The sequence below is a fragment of the Podarcis liolepis genome, assembly GCF_965112155.1.
Source record: "Podarcis liolepis genome assembly, chromosome: 16".
In the NCBI taxonomy this organism is placed as follows: Eukaryota; Metazoa; Chordata; class Lepidosauria; order Squamata; family Lacertidae; genus Podarcis; species Podarcis liolepis.
The window spans coordinates 32370384-32390309 of NC_139567.1; the positions used below are offsets into that span (position 1 = coordinate 32370384).

Below are 19926 nucleotides of genomic sequence, written 5' to 3' on the forward strand. Positions count from 1 at the left end.
TTGATGGAGCCTAGAACTGCATTAGCCTTTTTTGCTGCTGCATCACACTGTTGACTCATGTTAAGGATATGGTCTACTAAGACCTCTAGATCCTTTTCACATGTACAAGTGTTCCACATCCCATATTTGTGCAGCTGGTTATTCCTACCTAAGTACAGAACCTTACATTTGTTCCTATTGGGCTTCATTTTGTTGGCTTCTCCAATCTGTTAAGGTCATGTTGAACCCGGATTCTATCTTCTACAGTAATAGTTACCCCTCGCTATGTACTAGAGGCTGTACCTGCTGGCGTGAAAGAGAGAGGCAGTGTGGTGTAGGGGTTAGAGTGTTGGAGTAGGACCCGGGAGACCAGGGTTCGCATCTCCACTTGGGGGCCAGTCACTGCCTCTCAGCCTAACCTAGGGGGAGAACCGTGTGCCCAACCCTGAGCTCCTTAGAAAAAAAAAGCTGGTGTTATGTACTGAGTTGAATAGGATCCAAAATGCAGCAGTCTGATTGGTCCTAGAACAATAGGATTCAGAATGCAGCTGTCTGATTGGTCCTAGAACAATAGGGTCCAGAATGCAGCAGTCTGATTGGTCTACAGGAGCCACCCAATCCAGCTCCAGGTGGAAGTGAATCTGCAACCTGATTGGCCTACAGGTGAATCCCAGAATTAGCCAATCACGTGGGGCCCATTGTGTAAATAATGTCTATAAAGCATACATTCTGGAGAAACTTCCATTCCTCCTCACCACTATGAGCTGAATAAACAGCATGAAATCCACTCTCGACTCCGAGTATATTTCAGCTGGGAGACGAATGCAATAAACAAACAAATCCCCAAGAGGCTTTGGATTTGGGGGGCTTTGTGCAGTCCTGCTTGGCATATTCCCTGCGAAGAGTGCATAGAATCTCTGCCTGGGATATCACATTTGTGGCTCCCGGGGCAAAATTCCTCTCTCTCTGAGAGGAAACCACGAGAAAGACAATCTGCAACCAGACACAGTGAATGGGGAGAGTTTTCAAGGTTCCCTCCCTAGTGTTGCTCGCTGTGTCTTAATTATGCCATGATAGTCCTAATTACTTTCCCTGGCAAACTCCAGTTTCGTTTGGCAGAGGCCCTTTTGTGCTGTTAATTGCTTGTTTTAATTTTTACAGGTAGCACGAGTTACACGGGAAGCAGGGGCGGGGGGGGGGGATACGAGCGCAGCCCACCCCAAATCCTAAGTTGTTCAAATGAGTCAGGCGCCAGGCGATAACTTTCCATTTTAACCAGGTCTTTGGCTTTTTACAATCTCTGGGGCCTTTTAGAGTGGGTGGGGATGTTTGGAGCTGCCCGTGGCAAAAAAAGAGACTAGTAATATTATTGCAGACCCACCCCCGTTTTCACTTTCAATAAAATAAAATAGAATTGGCCTGTCTCTAGTCTGTAAATGAATGAAGCAGCACAGAATCTAGAATCATAAGACCTTTTTAGACTACAAAGGGGTCTGTAGAGGTCTTCAAGTCAATGCAGAATCTGCAATGCGAGGATACAACAGCCAGTGGCGTAGCGTGGGTTGTCAGCACCCGGGGCAAGGCAAGTAATTTGCGCCCCCTAACCCATGGATTGGCACCCCCTAAACCTAACCCCCAGATGTTGCACCCGGTGCGGCCGGCCCCCCTGCACCCCCCACGCTACGCCACTGACAACAGCCCCTTCCCTGATGGACAGCTGCCTAGCCTCTGCTAAGGCCACATTCACACCATACATTTAGAGTGCTATGATACCGCTTTGAACAGGCAAGGCTTCCCCCAAAGGATCCTGGGAGCTTGTTGAGGGTGCCAAGAGTTGTTCAGAGACTCCAATTTCCTTTCCAGAGCTACAATTGTTAGAGCGGTTTAACAATCCAGCCCTCTTCACAGAGACCCGTCAGAGGGGAAGAGGGGGAAGTTTTATTTTGTTGTGGTTGCAAATTTAGGTAGAAATGTGGAGAAAAGGTTGGAAAAATGAGAAATCGAAAGAGAAACCATCAAAGTTCTGCCTAACCTTCCTCACAAGGTTATTGTGCGGATATACTGGAGAGGCCATTGGGTGGAAGAAGTTTGCACCTAACATTGAGCTCCTTGGAGAAAAAGGTGCAATATAAATGCCAAAAAAAAATTTGACATATTTTGACATAATTGAAGGTTGTTTTTTAAAAAAAAGAAATATATTTGTTTTTTATTTTGTTTAATTATGCTTCCTTGTTTTAATTCTGTTATCGAGTTTAATTACTTTTCAGAGTTTATTGTTTATATGTTTTTAGCTTTTTGTATTTTATCCGTGCTGTCCAAGCTGCCTTGAATCCCTGTTTTGGAAAATGGTGGGATATAAATAAAGATAATAATAATAATAATAATAAACATAATAATAATAATAATAATAATAATAAATCATGGATACATTTCGGAGTTTTCCCTGTGCACTACACGTCTCATGAAGATATGCACAGCCAATTCCTGCAGATTCACTGCGCAGGAGCAAATACACAGCTTCCAAGCCCAGGCAGGCAACTGTCCCTTGGAAACTCAAGGCTGGGGAAATGAGAAATGGAGAGAAAGTGGAATTGGCAGATTCTGACCTTCTTCGCAGGGTGGTTGTGAGGATATCCTAATGGAGGTGGGGAGAAGTTTGCACGCTGCCTTGAGCTCCTTGAAGGATAAGACGGGATATAAACGCAACAGACAGAATCATGAAATTATAGAGTTGGAAGGGACCCCAGGGGTCATCTAGTCCAGCCCCCTGCAAGGCAGGAATCTCATCTAAAGCGTTCATGACAGATGGCCCTCCAACCATTTTGCTTAAAAACGAGTGGAATTAATAACCGGCGCATGCACTGCAGAATTGACCAGCGCACCACTGGGATGAAATGCTCAGCCTTCATTGCAGAGCAGCAAAACAAAAGCCAAATAATAATAATAATAATAATAAATATCCAAACCCAGATGATGGATTTTTCGGAGCTAGCCAACCTAACCGGAAGAGTCAGCGACCAGAAGGAGGAGGAGGAGTATCAGGAAAAATGGACTAAATTTAATGATTATTTAGTTATGTCAAGTTATTAATTGGAAACAGCTTGCAGATAATCAGTTTAGGATTTTTTATAAGTTAAGTGATGAATTAATATGTTTAATTTCAAAATGAAAAGATCTAAGGATGTTAATGTTCGAGTTAAACTGTGATTTGGAAACCGTAAAAAGGATATGCATTGAAATTCAACCAAGGGGAAGCGAGGAAGTCACTTAACAATGTTAATAAGTGTAATTTTTAATAAGGTTATGATTTATGTTTGTTTGTTTTATGTGTTTGTTTATAATTTTGTGAAAACCAATAAAAAAAATTGGGGGGGGGGAATAATCCAACCTCACCTAGCTTGCAAGCCCGGGCAGGCAGCAGCAGCAGCAACCTTCCCTCCTGCAGAACGCCGGGCAGCCGATCGAGAATTAAGCTCGCTCCGCCGGCCAATGGCGAGGCGCGCGGCGGGCCAGCCAATTATACGGGCCAATGAGGAGCCGAGCGGGCCGCCTGCCAATCGCGCCGCCTGTCACAAAGCCAACCCGCGAGCAGGCGGAGGAGGAAGGAGCAGCGTCCGCGCAGCGCGGCGCCGGGCTTGCTACGGGGCTGCGGATTGGAGGCTGCCCGGATTACTTTGTTTCGGGGCTCCGCGCTGGAATTGCGAGCGAGCAGAAGCCGGAGGGGAATCGGCGGGAAGGGAGCCGCCTTCTTGGGAAGGAGCCGGAGCAGGTGAGCGTCTGCATCTCAAGGAGAGAGAGAGGGAGATCGAGAGAGATCCAGCTAGAGAGGTTAGCGCCTTTGCATTTTCTGTTTCTCCAGATCCGTGATCCAGACCCGTGCAACAGCTGGAGGGGTTTGATATCGGTGGGGGAAATAATGAATCGGCACCTCTCTGTGAGCCAGTGGCTTTGGGCGGTGCAAAGGGTCCTTTTCCTCCGCACGCCCCCCTTCCAAAGGGGCCATTGTGTCTCATGTGTGGGTCGCGTCACGTCTGTGGGGCGGTGAGGGGTGACAGCTGGTTGACACCCCCGAACCAGATGGGTTTGGCAGCGCAGGGCTTCGAGCGGAGGAAGGGTGCCTCTGAACATGTGTGGAGGGCCGCCCCCAACCTCCCCCATCAGCGAGCGGAATGCGAGTTTTGACCAGACAAGATGAGGAGACGGGCGGAGGGGCGCGTGCTTCCCAAGCAAAAGGGGGAGATGAATGGGGGTCTTCTTTCTCTCGACCTCTCTGCGGGTCCTACTGCGGACCGACGGCTTTTGACTCTTCTCTTCAACCTTTTGAAAGGTCCATTCTGTGTAACGTGTGGCTTATGTCTTTGGAGGTGAGGAGATGCAACCGCCCCCCCCCCGTAAAAAACACAAATGAGGTTTTGCAGCACAGGGTTTTGGAAATGTGAAAGAAGAGAATAGTGCCTTCTGAGCATGTGTGGAGTGTCGCCACCAACTAAAGTGGTGCTTTCGGCTACACACAAGGCTAAGATTTGGAGATGGAGCTAAATAATGTATCTGGACAGTGCGCCTAGGCAGACTTGAACCCCCAGTGTTGGAGGGTCGGAGGAAGAGGAGAAAAGGTGTCGCTACTGAATGAATTTCCTAACGCGAGAGATTCAAGGGCAAAGCTCAAGTCTTTGCTCCGGAATTGTGTTTCTCTCTAAGCCAGGGCTGGAAACCTGTGGCCCTCCAGATCACTGCAGCTCCATCAGGCCGGGCTAGCATGACCAATGGTTAGAGATGGCACTAGCATCTAGGGGACACCCTGTGGGCTTCCCTTGGCTTACTCTGACTGGCAGCAGCCCTGTAGAGTTTCAGGCAGAGGATATTCCCTGCCCTTTCTGGAGGTGTCATTGGGGATTTCTGCATGCAGAGCAGGGGTTCCATCCCTGAGCTATGGCTCTTCCCTTAAAAACAGAGCGAGGCTCCGGTCCTCATGATTCTATGCCCAGGTCAGGTTTAAATAATAACATAGCAAGCTGCCTTATCCTGAGCCCACAGGGGCACATCTGGCTCAGAATTGTCTACACATTTATCAGCTGCTTTCTGGGGTTTCAGGCAGGGGATGTTCTCATCGCCACCAGGAGACGCCAGGGATTGAACCTGGGAACTTCTGCATGCATGGCAGGTGTACTGAGCTGTAGCCAGCATGGCAGGGGTTATAGGACTTAGCCTTGTAGTATCATAGAATCATAGAGTTGGAAGGGACCACCAGGGTCATCTAGTCCAACCCCCTGCAAGGCAGGAATTCTTTTGCCCCAAATGGGTCTCTGTAGAGTTGGAAGGGACCAGGTGGGTCATCTAGTCCAGCCCCCTGCACTGCAGGAATCTTTTGCCCAATGTGGGATTCGAACCCAGGACACTGAGGTTAAGAGTCTCATGCTCTTCCAACTGAGCTATCTCTAGGAATATTAGACAATCTTGAGCTGGGTGAATCAATGAACTGACTCTGCCTTGAGCAGCTTGCTGAGTTTTTATTTTCCAAAACTCCTCGTCAGATACCACCCTCAGTTGTTAAAAGACGAGGTGGAGCTAGAGATGGGACTCCAGTAAAGTGTTTGGAAGGGAGAGTGTCCTTGGGGCACCTTAAGGGTCAGAGAAATGAATTGTGGCATAAGCGGTAGAGTCAGTTTCTGGAAAAGGAATTCTGTGGTCCATGCAATCTCACAATGCAATGGCACATTGCTGGAAGCTACAGGACAGGAGAGTGATTCCTGCATTGCAGGGGGCTGGATTCGAAGACCCTTGGATCCCTTCCAACTCTGATTCCATGATCTTATAATAAGGCTGCCTTCCTATAGCCACTTATTTGGGAGTAAATCCTATTGAACTCAATGGGACATCCAAACAGGCAGGCTTAAGATTGCGTTGCTAAATCTCTCTTTAAGTCTTTGAAATCTTTGTTACGGAACCTGTAGCCCTCCAAATGTTGCTGGACTTGCAATGTGGCCAAATAGGGATGGCGGAAGTCCCTCAAAAACCTGGAGCGCTCTAGTCTCCCCACCCGTGCCTCAAGGGGCCTCAAGACTCATCTGTGTGTATTTGCTGTAATGAGCTAACATGGCTACCCTTATTTGGCCAGTCTGCTAACCTGGCCTACCTCACAGGGGTCTAGTGAGGCTCAATCTGTGACCCTTGGTGGATAGGTGATTGTAGTGATGATGACTTTTCATTTAAGTACCTCTCTCTCCGTTAAAAAAATAATAATCACAGGGCAGTTTGCGGAACGGAACAGCCCAGAATGAGGTGGCGTGAGATAACGATTGCAATAAACAATAATTAAAGCCCTGGCACTAGTTAAGCCCTGCTGAGCTGTCAACTTGGTTAATTGTCAGTCTTGACTCTCCAGGTTTTCTGTCAAGAGTGTCTCTCTCTCCTTTTTTTAAAAAAGCTTGTTCTGTTTCCCCCTTTTCTGGAGACAGTGGAAAAATACCATCTTAGGATGAACCGCTAAGTCTTTGCTGTCGCTATACAGGCAACCCCCCACCCCCCCACCCGGTCTTCAGATCCATATTGATCAGCTAAGTAGGGGTGTGTGTGTTATTGCAATGATGGCTGGTAGGGCGGAAATCAGGGAGCCCTACAGTAGGGGGCGCCCAAGCCAACGATAGGCAAAGCTAGCTAACTCCAGTTTTACCCTCCTCCTTGCCCCTGCTGAGTTCTACAAGGGACAGCATTGGAGGTGTTTAAGCATAGGTTGGATGGACTGTCAGGGATTATTTAGCTGCTGTTTTCTGCATTGCAGGGGGTTGGACTGGATGGCCCTTGGAGGCCCCGTCCAATAGCTCTGCTATTCAGTGATTCTAAGGAGGAGGAAGCTGACAGGCAGGGCGTCATCCGGGTTGGTTGTAGGCAAGAGTGAGGGCTGGCTGGGGGCAGACAGGGATTATTCAGCAGTGGCCCATTAGCCGCAAAGGACCGTCCGCAACTGGGAAATTGCTCCTTGAACAGGAGCCTCAGTTTGACGATGGGGGAGAAAGAGCAACTTGCATTCCCATTTGCCTGCTACAGTGCTGGGCCTGCTTCAATTTCTATCTTTCTTCCTTGCTGCCAATCCAAAATTGGTAGATTCATCTTGGGTGGGGGCAGAGAGAATGGCAGAAAAACCAGGGTTTGGCCTCCTCGCACTAAGGTTTCACAAGCCCCCTAACCTGCTCCTCTGGCTTCTGGAAGTTAAAAAGGTGCCTTACTGAGACCACCACACTTTGGGGGTCCTTTGATCTGCAAACCTGGGTGGGCAGCCATGTGTCGGAGAGCACCCTTTTGCTCAGTCTCCTCCTTCTCGCGTCTCCTCCAGCTTGCAGATGGTTTTGTTTTGGGTGGTTTTTGGGTTGGGGAAATCGTCTCTATCTTCATTCTCCCCTCCTCCCCATTCCTCCTTCTGGGGATGATCCCAATGTCTCCTTTAGATGTGTATGTACCAAAGAGGTAATGATAACTCCTAGCTGCCTCGAGTCTTGTGTTTGTGTGTGAAACTTCAAAGAAGGCCTTTTATTTTCGATGCTTTCCCCGTATTCCAGAATGGATCGGGGGCTCATTGTATGTTGTAGGTGTCATAATGTTTTTATTTTTTAAACTGCTGTAGCTTTTCAGCTCTCCTGAGATGGTATATGCTTTTGTTTTTGAATGCTGAACTGGCAAGGCTCCTGAGTTTTCCACCTGCTCCCTGTTTCCTCCATAAACTGGTTTATCCAGGTTAGCAGAACAAAAAACAGGAGTGTGGGGCTTGGTGGCAATTCGCAAATAAATACCTCCTCCCCCATCCCCGTTTCATATACAGTGCTACCTCAGGTTAAGTACTTAATTCGTTCCGGAGGTCCGTTCTTAACCTGAAACTGTTCTTAACCTGAGATACCACTTTAGCTAATGGGGCCTCCTGCTGCTGCCGTGCCGCCAGAGCCCGATTTCTGTTCTTATCCTGAAGCAAAGTTCTTAACCTGAAGCACTATTTCTGGGTTAGCAGAGTCTGTAACCTGAAGCGTACGTAACCTGAAGCGTATGTAACCCGAGGTACCACTGTATTATTATTTTTTTAATTGTTCAGTGCTTAAGAAACAGGAAAGGCCTCATGATATTCCCCGCTGTCTTTTGTGGGGTTTAACACTACTTATTTCATTGTGGTTTCTGCCATCTGGTGCAAGAGCTTGATGGCTTACCTAACACCCGGCTTACCCAAACTTGTGGTGGCCACAAAAATGCTTCTGTTTACCCCTGCAGAAAGGGAAAGCACTTTCCCTTAAGAAGATAAGAAAGGCCTGGTGGATCAGGCCAGTGGCCCACCTTGTCCAGCATCCTCATTGGCCAACCAGATGCCCTGTGAGAAACCTGAAAGCAGGATTCGAACACAAGAGAACTCTTCGCTCCTGTGGTTCCAAGCAACGGGTATTCAGAAGCATTGATGCCTCTGCCTGTGGCATAACCATCATGCCACATAGCCATCAATAATAGCCTTCCCCTCCATCAATTTGTCCAGTCCTCTTTTAAAAACCATCAGGGTTTGTAGCTGCCACTAACTCCTGTGGCAGGGAGTTCCATAGTTTGTGCTGTGTGAAGAAGTCCTTTTTTTTTTAACCTGTTCTGAATCTTCTATCACTGAAATGTCCACAAGTTCTGGTGTTATGAGAGAAGGGAGAAAAACTTTTCTCTATCTACTTTCTCCATGCTGAGCATGATTTTATAAACTTCTATCATGTCACCTTTGAAATCCCAAACACTGCCACCTTTCCTTGTAGGAGAGTCGATCTTCCTTCTACCCCATTGAACATTTGGGTCGCCCTTTCTTTCTTCGGACAGCCCTGTTTTTTCAGTTTTTAAAAAAGTGTTGTTTGCCTCTGGTGCATGGATGAACTGGCTGAGAAGCTCATCCTGCTGCTCTTGAATGAGTCACTGTTCTGGGTGTGCCTCTGGGTTTGGAAACAGGCAAGCTCAGACCACTGACTCATCTAGCAGGCAGCCTCGCTGGCGATTCTCTCTAGACCTGTCATTCTAAAACTTCTTTTTCTGCTGCTGAGGATCTTTGAGAAACACTTAGTGGACTTTTTCGTTTTCCTTGTGCCTTTATCACTGACATCTCCCTCAAAGCAGCACTGAATTGTGAAATCACAGGCCCTAGACCAGGCTGCAGAAAACAGCATTTTTAACAGATACATTTTAAAGGGGGAAATGGCCCCCGTTCTGTGTTTCTGAAAACTGTAGGCACCGGGCCAGAACCTTGCTGGTCTGTTTGGTAATCCAGCTCTGGTCAAAATGACCTCTATCTCCACTGGCAAAAAATTAAAATAGAAAGAGAAGATCAAATTAAGATATCCTTGATTTCTCTGCAAACTTTTTGCAGGCTGACTGAAACGAGGGTGCAAACCACTGGTTGGCCACATAATGGAAAACCTCTGTTCCTTATATATTTATATGCAGTCTCAAGGTAGCATGATTCTGTTCTTCCCATTTTTTAATCACAACAGCCCTGTGAGGTACGGTAGGTTCAGCTGAGAAAGAGAGAGCTGTTGTGAGCTTCATTTTGTAATAAAACACTTTGCACTGTGTTGATAAAGTAGAGAGAGGAGAGTTTTTCTCCCACTGTTGTGATGCTGTAACTGAGAAGCTGGCTGCCTAAAGGCTCATCTCTGGCTGTGAGTGACCGGTGAGAGTTGGAATCCAGCAACACCCGGCGGGTGCCTGGTTTGTGAAGACTGCGGACCACGCCAATTCTCTGATTTGGGAGTAGCCAAGATGGTGTCTTTGTGATGCTGTGGGATGACAGCCCCCATGACGCCTGAGACAACTCTCCACTTCGCTGGGAGTCCCTTCTGTGACTGGGGTAGAAGCTGCAAAGCTCTTGGCCTTGTAAAGTCTGGAGAGGTGGCTAGGCTCCTTGCGATGTCTCAGGGACGAAGGTACCAGCCCTGTCTCCTGTAGCCTTCCTGGTGCAGAAGGCCTGTGTGCAGGATGAATGTTACAGTGGGTTTTCGCATGCTGAGGAGGTGTCAAGGAGCTTTGGCAGTTTTCCAGCTGCATCTCCCATCTTTTTGGGTGTGTGTGTGTGTGTGGAATGGGAAATTGGCATTAAAAAAAAAACAGGCTTTCTGGCTGGGGCGTGAAAGTGGGAAATGGTATAATATCTCTCGCTCATTCAGAACATGAAGTAAATTGTCTCTGTGTTCCGATGAGCTGTTCTGGAACATCAAAAGAAGCAGCCATCAGATGAAGCTGAAATTGGAAGCGATAGATCCTGCACACGGCATGTGTTAGATTTAAGGATGGGCAAATCTCTCTCCGTTTTGGTTTCTCTCATTTATTCATTATTATTTTATTTCTCCCCTATCCCTAATTGGATTTCTCTTCCTGTTTGCTTGGGATTTTGCAGGGACAGACTTCGGCCACATCCGCACGCCGTACATTTAAAGCACGATGATATCACTCTAAACCAGGGCTAGTCAACCTTTTTATACCTACCGCCCACTAATGCATCTTTCTTGATGGTAAAATTTCCTTACCGCCCACCAGTGCTTGATGGAAGGAGGATTCCGCTTGTGCCATAGAACCCCCTACCGCCCACCTAGAATCCTGACACACCCACCAGTGGGCGGTAGGGACCAGGTTGACAACCCCTGCTCTAAACTGTCATGGCTTCCCTCAAAGATTCTTGGGAGCTGTTGTTTCTTAAGGGTGCTGAAAGTTGTGAGAGGACCTGTACAGTCATACCTCAGGTTACAGAGACTTCAGGTTGCGTTTTTTGGGTTAGGTAAAGATAAAAGGACCCCTGACCATTAGGTCCAGTCGGGGCTGACTCTGGGGCTGCGGCGCTCATCTCGCTTTACTGGCCGAGGGAGCCGGCGTGCAGCTTCCGGGTCATGTGGCCAGCATGACTAAGCCACTTCTGGTGAACCAGAGGAGCGCACGGAAACGCCGTTTACCTTCCCACCAGAGTGGTACCTACTGTACTTTTCGCCCTATAGGGCGCACTTTTCCCCCTCCAAAAATGAAGAGTGGTACCTACCGTACTTTTCGCCCTATAGGGTGCACTTTTTCCCCTCCAAAAATGAAGGGGAAATGTGTGTGCATCCTATGGGGTGAATGCAGGCTTTCGCTGAAGCCTGGAGAGCGAGAGGCGTCGGTGCGCACTGACCCCTCTCGCTCTCCAGGCTTCAGGAAGCTATCCGCAAGCCTTGAGAGCCCGCCGGAGTGCCCGCCGGGCCTGTTCTGGGGTCGGGGGAAGCTCGGGCTTCCCCCGCCCCAGCCCCGCGGCTGGTAGGGGGGAATTTTTTTAACCCCCCCCCAAAAAAACTAGGTGCGTCCTATGGGCCAGTGCGTCCTATAGGACGAAAAATACGGTATTTATCTACTTGCACTTTGACGTGCTTTCGAACTGCTGGGTTGGCAGGAGCTGGAACTGAGCGACGGGAGCTCGCCCCGTTGCGGGGAATCGAGCCGCCGACCTTCTGATCAGCAAGTCCTAGGCTCTGTGGTTTAACCCACAGCGCCACCCGCATCCCATTTTTTGGGTTACGGACCGCCAAAACCTGGAAGTACCAGAACAGGTTACTTCTGGGTTTCGGCAGTCACGCATGCGCAGAAGCGCTAAATTGCGCCTTGCGCATGTGCAGAAGCGCTGAATCACAACTGCGCGTGCACAGACACGCCGCTGCAGGTTGCAAACGCTGTGGGTTGCAACCATGCATCCCACATGGATCATGTTCGCAAGCCGAGTGTCCACTGTATTCCTCTTCCAGGAGAACAGTTCCCAGAATGGATTGACAATCAAGTCCCTTTTCCCAGGGAACTCTGTTTTTGCATGCAGAAGTTTCAACTCCTGGCAAGTCCAGATTAGGCTAGGAAAGGCTCCTTTCTGAAACATCAGACAACTGCTGCCAATCTGTCACAGACTGGTTGGGCACAGAGAAATGGTGGGAAGGAACCAGTTGGGGAAGGAGGCTGAGAGCCCAGGGATTGGTGGTGGGATGACAAGGAGTGGTCAGAGGGAGAAGATTTGGGGTGAGGTGGTGTCAGAAACTCAGGAGGTAACAGCGCTTGGTGAGCTGGGAGAGTCTATGGAAGAGAGAAGTCCAGAATTGTGGGAAACTGGTTGCCCTTATACAAAACTGTCAAAAAAATAATACCTCTACTGACAGCAAATTCAAGTACAGTGGTACCTCGGGTTGCAGACACTTCAGGTTACAGACTCCGTTAACCCAGAAATATTACTTCGGGTTAAAAACTTTGCTTCAGGATGAGAACACAAATTGTGTGGCGGCAGCGGGAGGCCCCATTAGCTAAAGTGGTACCTCAGGTTAAGAACAGCTTCAGGTTAAGAATGGACCTCCAGAACGAATTAAGTTCTTAAACCGAGGTACCACTGTAGCTTCTGAGTGTTTTTAAGAGAGGTCTCCTCTTCCTCACGTCCTCTTCATAAACCGGAATGCATCCGTTCGGCATGCACCTGGCCAGGCGTGAGGAGCCTACAAGATGACAAATGGCCTTCATCTACCTGGTGCAGTTTCCTAATGTGCTAACCAGACAAGGAGAGATGTCTCTGCTGCGGCCTGGCTGGCCTTCTCGCTCCCGGCTTGGCTGCATATTACCACCGGCTCCCAACTGCAACACAGCTGACCTCCTGTTAGCACTGCAAATGGATCTTTCAGAAGCATTTCAGGAAGAGAGATGTTTCCCCACTGCCCCTCTGGGTGGAAAATTGAGGGAGAAATTTCGCTAATTGGATTTCTGTCTGGCCTGCCTTGAATATTTTACTGACGTGCTTGCAATGGGTGGAATGCGACTAAATTTCACTCAGAGTAGACCCATTAAGAATAATGGACTTGCTAAGTTAGGCATGTATGCGGAACAGAGCTGCTCTTACAACCATTAAAGAGCAGCTCCGGGAAGTTAAAACAGGATCAGAATACCTTGCAGGCCTGGACAAAAGTTAATGGAAACATTCTTCATATGGTGCTAAGAAAAGATAATGATGTTGGCACCAAAGGGACCTCTCTGGAGAAGAAGTTCCAAAAATGGGGTGCTACCGCTGAAAAGGCCCTGTCTTAGAATACTGGGATCAGGAGTGGGCAGGCTTTTCAGGATTGAGGGCCACATTGCCTTAGGGGAAGGCGGTCAGGGGCCACATGCGGGTGGCAGTGCTTGCAGCCAAAGCAAAAGGTAGGCGAGACACCCATTATCTGTCACTCTCTTCCTTTATCCACCCATGGAAGACGGAGCAAGCTTGTTTTTTTCGCTGCTCTGGAGGTTAGGACCCAAACCAGTGGATTCAACTGACAATAAAGGATATTCTGACTAAACAAACTGCTAGGTTGGCAGGAGCAGGGACCGAGCAACGGGAGCTCACCCCGTCGCGGGGATTCGAACCGCCGACCTTCTGATCAGCAAGTCCTAGGCTCTGTGGTTTAACCCACAGTGCCACCTGCGCCAGGTTCAAAATGCGCCTGGTCCCTGGTGAATTTTGAACGCTGTCCTGAGGATCGTCTCGTCCAACCCCCTGCAATGCAGGAATATGCAGCAGTCCCATACGAAGATTGAGCCTGCAACTTTCTCATGCTGAGCACCATATTCTAACCTACTGAGCTAATTCTTTGATTCTACGTTGCAATCACAAAACAAGGGCATTGAGCTGCAACAGGCAGGTGCCCTCCAAATAAGGAGTGCCCCTAGTCAATAGAAATAGTTTTAAACATATGTGAGCACCGTAAGGAAATGTAAAGCTTTCAACAGAATCTTTGGGGAACCTTGAGCTTAATTTCAACAAGTTATAATTTTGCCAGTGCAGGGAATAATTTTCCGTCTGCACAACCAGGAGTTATAGTTTGCGAGAAAAGCATGCGACCGCAAGGGGAGAACTTTGAAACGAGCATTTTCCCTCCCTCGTTTCTTGTTGCCAAAGAATACTCTCAGCTGCACGCTAATTTTCCCAAGCACGCAAACTAATGGGTCCATTTCCTTTGGAAATGGCTTTTAAAAAAAATATAAAGAAGGAAATTGTACGGTTTATTTTAGGATTGAGTGTGCTTGTACAAAACCCATGTTTGAAGGCCAGAGGATAAGAAATTGCTTGCCTGCATCCTCAAACTGGGACGCGGGTGGCGCTGTGGGTTAAACCACAGAGCCTAGGACTTGCTGATCAGAAGGTCGGTGGTTCGAATCCCCGCAATGGGGTGAGCTCCCGTTGCTCGGTCCCTGCTCCTGCCAACCTAGCAGTTCGAAAGCACGTCGAGTGCAAGTAGATAAATAGGTACCGCTCCAGCAGGAAGGTAAACAGTGTTTCCGTGCGCTGCTCTGGTTCGCCAGAAGCAGCTTAGTCATGCTGGCCACATGACCCGGAAGCTGTACGCCGGCTCCCTTGGCCAATAAAGTGAGATGAGCTCCACAACCCCAGAGTCGTCCACGACTGGAACTGACAGTCAGGGGTCCCTTTACCTTTACCTTTATCCTCAAAATATCATCCTGTTCAAAAAGATGTGGGGAGAGTGGGTGGGAAGAAGGCAATTAAAAGGGAAAAGAAGTTTCCTTCTGGTGGGCATGATCCGGAGCTTAATAATAATAATACAGCACTATTGATGGATAGTTTAGTCGGTAGAGCATGAGAATCACAGGGTTATGGATTCGAGCCCCACGTTGGGCAAAAGTATCCCTGCATTGCAGGGGGTTGGACTGGATGACCCTTGTGGTCCCTTCCAACTCTACAATTTTATGGTTGTATGATTCTACCTTGGTTTTCTGTTTCGAAGTCTTTCTCCTATGTGGCAACCCCCCCAACTTTGTTGCTGAGTCATAAATCACATCTTGCGCACGTCTGAGGCTACCGTAGGTCCATCGTCTGTGGCGAGCCTTTTGTAATGAGAATCCAATTGCAATTTTTCCTTCCTTTTTTTGATTTATGGTTTCGCCGCAAGCAGATGGGGATGGGGGGGGGAGGGAGGGAGCGAGGGAAAGGGCCTTATTCCCGTTTAATTATTCCGAGTGGATTTTTGGCAAGCAGGTCTCTCTTTGCCGTGTTTAGATTGTTTTGAGAAACTAGCTTCCAGGAAGAGAGCTAATGTTTGCACATTTTTTAAAAATCGGCTGGTGTGTACATGGAGATAATGCATACTCATGCGCCCACCCCCACCCCACCCCCGCTCCCCAAGCTATCTGCTTTAATTTCACTGTTGCTGTAAAGTCCGTGAGCTCACAAAACAACAACCTACTAGATTTGGCTCCGCTGCAAAATCTGCAAAATGTTTGCATGTTGGCAACCTGGCATTCGTCTGGATTGATGCTACCAGCATGCATGGAGGGGTGAGTGGGTGGGAATCTGCATTTAGGCTCCCCCTCCCATCCAGCCCACACCAGCGAAAGCCTAAATTTTTGATGCACCAATTCTTCGAACCAGAGGGCACCGTCCATCGTGTAGCGATGCAAATCGGAACCGTTTCTAACTGTAGAATTCCCCTGCTCCCAGAAATACACCTGCCTGTTCTGTAACGATGGTTGCATGCACTCCAGCTTGTGGGCAGCGAGAGACTGTGGAACTCCCTCCCACAAGAGGCTGTGATGGCTTCTTCCCCTTGGATGGCTTTAAATGAAGATGGGACAAATTCAAGGAGGATAGGGAAGGCTCCTAGCTGTGATGGCTCTGCTCTGCCTCTGTAATTAGAGGCAGTCATGCTTCTGAAGGCCAGGGCTCTTGTGCTCAGAACGTGGTTTTCCCACAGGCATCTGGTTCGCCAATGTCAGAAGAGGACCCTGGTCTAAATGGGCCATTGGTGTTGTAAACAAAATCTGCCCTTGTTCCCTTATGGGATGTCCAAGAGCACATATAGAGTCCTTACGTAGGTTCCCTATTGGTTGTTGTTGTTGTTTAGTCGTCCCCTTCTCCTTGTGCCCTCCATCTTTCCCAACATCAGGGTCTTTTCCAGGGAGTCTTCTCTTCTCAAGAGGTGGCCAAAGTATTGGAGCCTCAGCTTCAGGATCTGTCCTTCCAGTGAGCACTCAGGGCTGATTTCCTTCAGATAGGTTTGATCAGTCCATGGGACTCTCAAGAGTCTCCTCCAGCACCATAATTCAAAAGCATCAATTATCCGGCGACCAGCCTACTTTATGGTCCAGCTCTAGGAGAAAATAACAGAGGCCAACCAGAGAATATTGAGAAGCAAAGCAGCTGGTAAGCCTGATCTTTATTGATCTGTTGCAACTGGGTGCTCCCCTCACCCGCAGGAAAGGAGGAGGACCCCGAACAAAGGTGTGACTGCCCTTATATAGACATTTGAAATTGCCCGCCCTGGAGTCCAAGACCACCCCCAGAAACATCATACATACATCACAGAAGGGGTGTAGCTCAAGACCATCCCCCCAGACACATCATACCTACATCACAGAAAGGGCGGTCTACAGCAGAAATCTGAGTGCGTTGTTTATCTCCTGTTGTTGTTTATCTCTTGTCTGGCAGATTACCTGTTAATGCTTCCTTGATTGGATACCCTGGGGAGCCTGGCCAGTCTTTTGTAATGATAAATAGTTAGTTCCTGAGCCAGGTCACAGGCTCATACCCTATTCATATCTTAAATGTGCCCTTAAGACAGGATCTGTGAAGGAAAAGACAATGGGGAGGCTTTTCCATTTTCCTTTGACCTTGCAGAGAAAACATTTGGTCAGTTTGGGAATCAAAAATGGTTTTAGGTCGGTCTTCCTGTGCTGATCTATGTACGTTACTGCCTTCATTTGCATTGCTCTCAACTGAGAATGAGGGGTTTTTTGTGTGTGAAAAATAAATTTGAAGATGTAATTTTTGATCTTGTTAACAAAAGCAGCCGCCAAGTTCATGTTTAGTTTACTTAAGACTTACTATATACCTTGTTTCTTGAGTAAAGTCTGCTAAGTTAAACAATAATTTGCCGGAATTGAATGGTGGTCCTTTTGTAAGTGCCAAACTTTTTTTTTTTGTCGGCCCTTGGGAGTTTTGTAAGCTCTAAACACTGTACTTATTTTCCCCTGATGGATATCCCAGCCCTGGACACGTCCAAATGTTTAGGTTGCATGAACTTTGGGATGGTGATATATTCAGCGTGGTTTGGATACCGGAATTCTAACCGGACAGCAGATCCTTGGTGCAGCAGCCTTGCATTCAAATCTAATGATGATTCCATATTTCTGGGATCTTTTTTTTTTTAAGTACACTTTGTGAGAAAGTGTTCTCTAAGAACAACAACACAACAACAACATGAAGAGGCCTCCCATCCCTGGGGTTTCCATTTCTGACCTTTTACTCTTTCTGCTGACCAGCTGGGCCATTTCCAAAGTGAATCTTGTTTTAAAACACAAAGCCCCACTCCACTTAATGGGGTGGGAAGCAGCCTGGGAATTGTTCCTAAAAGGAAATTCCAATTTAAAAAAATGGAGCCGTGGCAAGCTAATGGGATGTCGGCAAACTTCGGAAGCCCTTTGGACAACAGGGAGAGAGGGGCATAAGATCTTAAGAGCCTGTGAGAAATCTACGTGCAGGATCTGAGCACAAGAGCACTTGCTCTTCCTGCAGTTTCCAGGAAGTGATATTAGGAAGCACTGTTGCCTCCAACTGTGGAGGCAGAAGAAGAGTCATCATGCCTAGTAGACAGCCCTCTTCAAAATGAATTTTTCCCTTCCTCTTCGAAAGCCAGGCAGGTTAGTGGCCATCACTGTTTGGAGAGAGGTTGATTTAAAAGATGCATAGTGAATGCTTAGGACAGCGTGGTAGCTCAGCGGAGTGCTCTTGTATGCATATTTTTTAAATTGGTTATTAGGAAGTTTTATTGATGCAGTTTTAAAGCTGCGGATTTCAGTGCCTTGTTAAGTGTTGTTTTAATGAGATTGCCGAGAGTTATGCTGTCGCTGGCAGCTTTGAGGAGGGAGAAAGTGGATAAGAGAAAAGTTCTCTCTGTCTCTCGTAGCACTGGAATTTGTGGGAAGCTGGATGTGGGAAGGTTCAGGACTGATTAGAAGAAAGGGCTTCTTCACTCAGCGCCTGGTTAAACTGTGGAACTCCCTCCCACAGGAGGCAAAGATGGCGGCCAACTAGGTTGGCTTTAAAAGAGGATTGGACAAATACATGGAGGAGCATAGGAAGAGCTTGGTGGATCAGGCCCGTGGCCCATCTAGTCCAGCATCCTGTTCTCACTGTGGTGACTCAGGTGCCTGTGGGGAAACCTGGAAGCCAGATTCAAGCACAAGATCATTGTCTCCTGCGCTTTCCAGTATTTCTGGTATTCAGAAGCATGACTGCTTAATGACGGAATATCTAGGTGCCTTTGTTTTTTTACAGTGGTATTATTGTTATTATTATTTCTTATTATCATTATTCATTTCATTTCTGTACCGCTTTATATTTTAAAGAAAAAAATCTCAAAGCGGTTTGCAACACATTAAAACATCAAATAATACAGAATGAAGCAAATTCAAGCTTCAAGGAAAATATTTCAGACCATAGAATCATAGAATCATAGAGTTGGAAGAGACCACAAGGGCCATCGAGTCCAACCCCCTGCCAAGCAGGAAACACCATCAGAGCACTCCTGACATATGGTTGTCAAGCCTCTGCTTAAAGACCTCCAAAGTAGGAGACTCCACCACACTCCTTGGCAGCAAATTCCACTGTCAAACAGCTCTTACTGTCAGGAAGTTCTTCCTAATGTTTAGGTGGAATATTCTTTCTTGTAGTTTGGATCCATTGCTCCGTGTCCGCTTCTCTGGAGCAGCAGAAAACAACCTTTCTCCCTCCTCTATGTGACATCCTTTTATATATTTGAACATGGCTATCATATCACCCCTTAACCTCCTCTTCTCCAGGCTAAACATGCCCAGCTCCTTTAGCCGTTCCTCATAAGGCATCGTTTCCAGGACTTTGACCATTTTGGTTGCCCTCCTCTGGACACGTTCCCTTCTCCAAGTGACAGTTCTCCAAGTGACAGTTTGCTTTCCCCGTATTTATTTATCTACCTGCTTGAGTTATAGAGGAGCTCCATAGCAGACGTACTCTAGGAAGCCAGTGCGTTGTAGTGGTGAGAGTGTCAGACTAGGACCTGGGAGTTCAGAGTTCAAATCCCCACTCAATCAGGAAGCTCACTCCGGGACCTTGGAGTCACTCACAGCCTCTTGACCTCCCTCACAGGGTCGTTGTTGGGATTAACAGAGGAGGGGAGCGAGCCATGTGCTCCCTGGAGAAAAAGGTGGGATATAAATGCAAAAAATGAGCTCTTCCGCTTGCCTGCTCAAGAGAGCTGGAGAGGCCAGCCAGATGGAGATGTCAATTGTCAACTTGGCATCCAGGGATCGCCACGTGGTCGCACGTGGAACGACGTCTGTTGAAAATGCGCCTGGCTCCTGGCTAATTTCTAACATTGAGGAGAAGGGTATTGGTGGCTAATAGCCAGGATGACAGGGATGCAGGGGTGCTGTGGGTTAAACCACAGAGCCTAGGACTTGCCGATCAGAATGTCGGCGGTTCAAATCCCCGCGACGGGGTGAGCTCCCGTTGCTCAGTCCCTGCTCCTGCCAACCTAGCAGTTCGAAAGCATGCCAGTGCAAGTAGATAAATAGGTAAAGCTCCGGCGGGAAGATAAACGGCGTTTCCATGCGCTGCTCTGGTTTGCCAGAAGTGGCTTACTCATGCTGGCCACATGACATGGAAGCTGTACGCCGGCTCCCTCTTCCAATAAAGCGAGATGAGCGCCGCAACCCCAGAGTTGGCCACAACTGGACCTAATGGTCAGGGGTCCCTTTACCTTTAGCCAGGATGACTATGCTCAGCCTCCATGGTCGGAGGCAGTAATGTTTCTGAATACGATTTGTAGGAAAACCCCAGGAGGGGAAAGGGTTGTTATGCTTGGGTCCTGCTGGAGCATCTAGTTTGCCCCTGTGAGAACAGGATGCTGGAGTAAATGGGCCATTGGCCTGATCCCG

The 19926-nt window shown here is 47.9% G+C and overlaps 1 protein-coding gene across 5 annotated transcripts in view; it reads left to right on the plus strand.

Moving 5' to 3' along the window:
• The first annotated feature begins 3547 nt into the window (after positions 1-3547).
• CAMKK1 (calcium/calmodulin dependent protein kinase kinase 1) overlaps positions 3548-19926 on the plus strand; it is an 85459-nt gene continuing 69080 nt past the window's right edge. For 3 of the 5 annotated variants that reach the window (XR_014519984.1, XR_014519985.1, XM_083479315.1), the window contains exon 1: positions 3578-3807. The gene's annotated coding sequence lies outside the window, so the exon portion shown is untranslated. Of the gene's footprint in view, positions 3808-19926 lie in introns of all 5 variants that reach the window. The other 2 variants (XR_014519983.1, XM_083479316.1) reach the window with 1 other exon arrangement.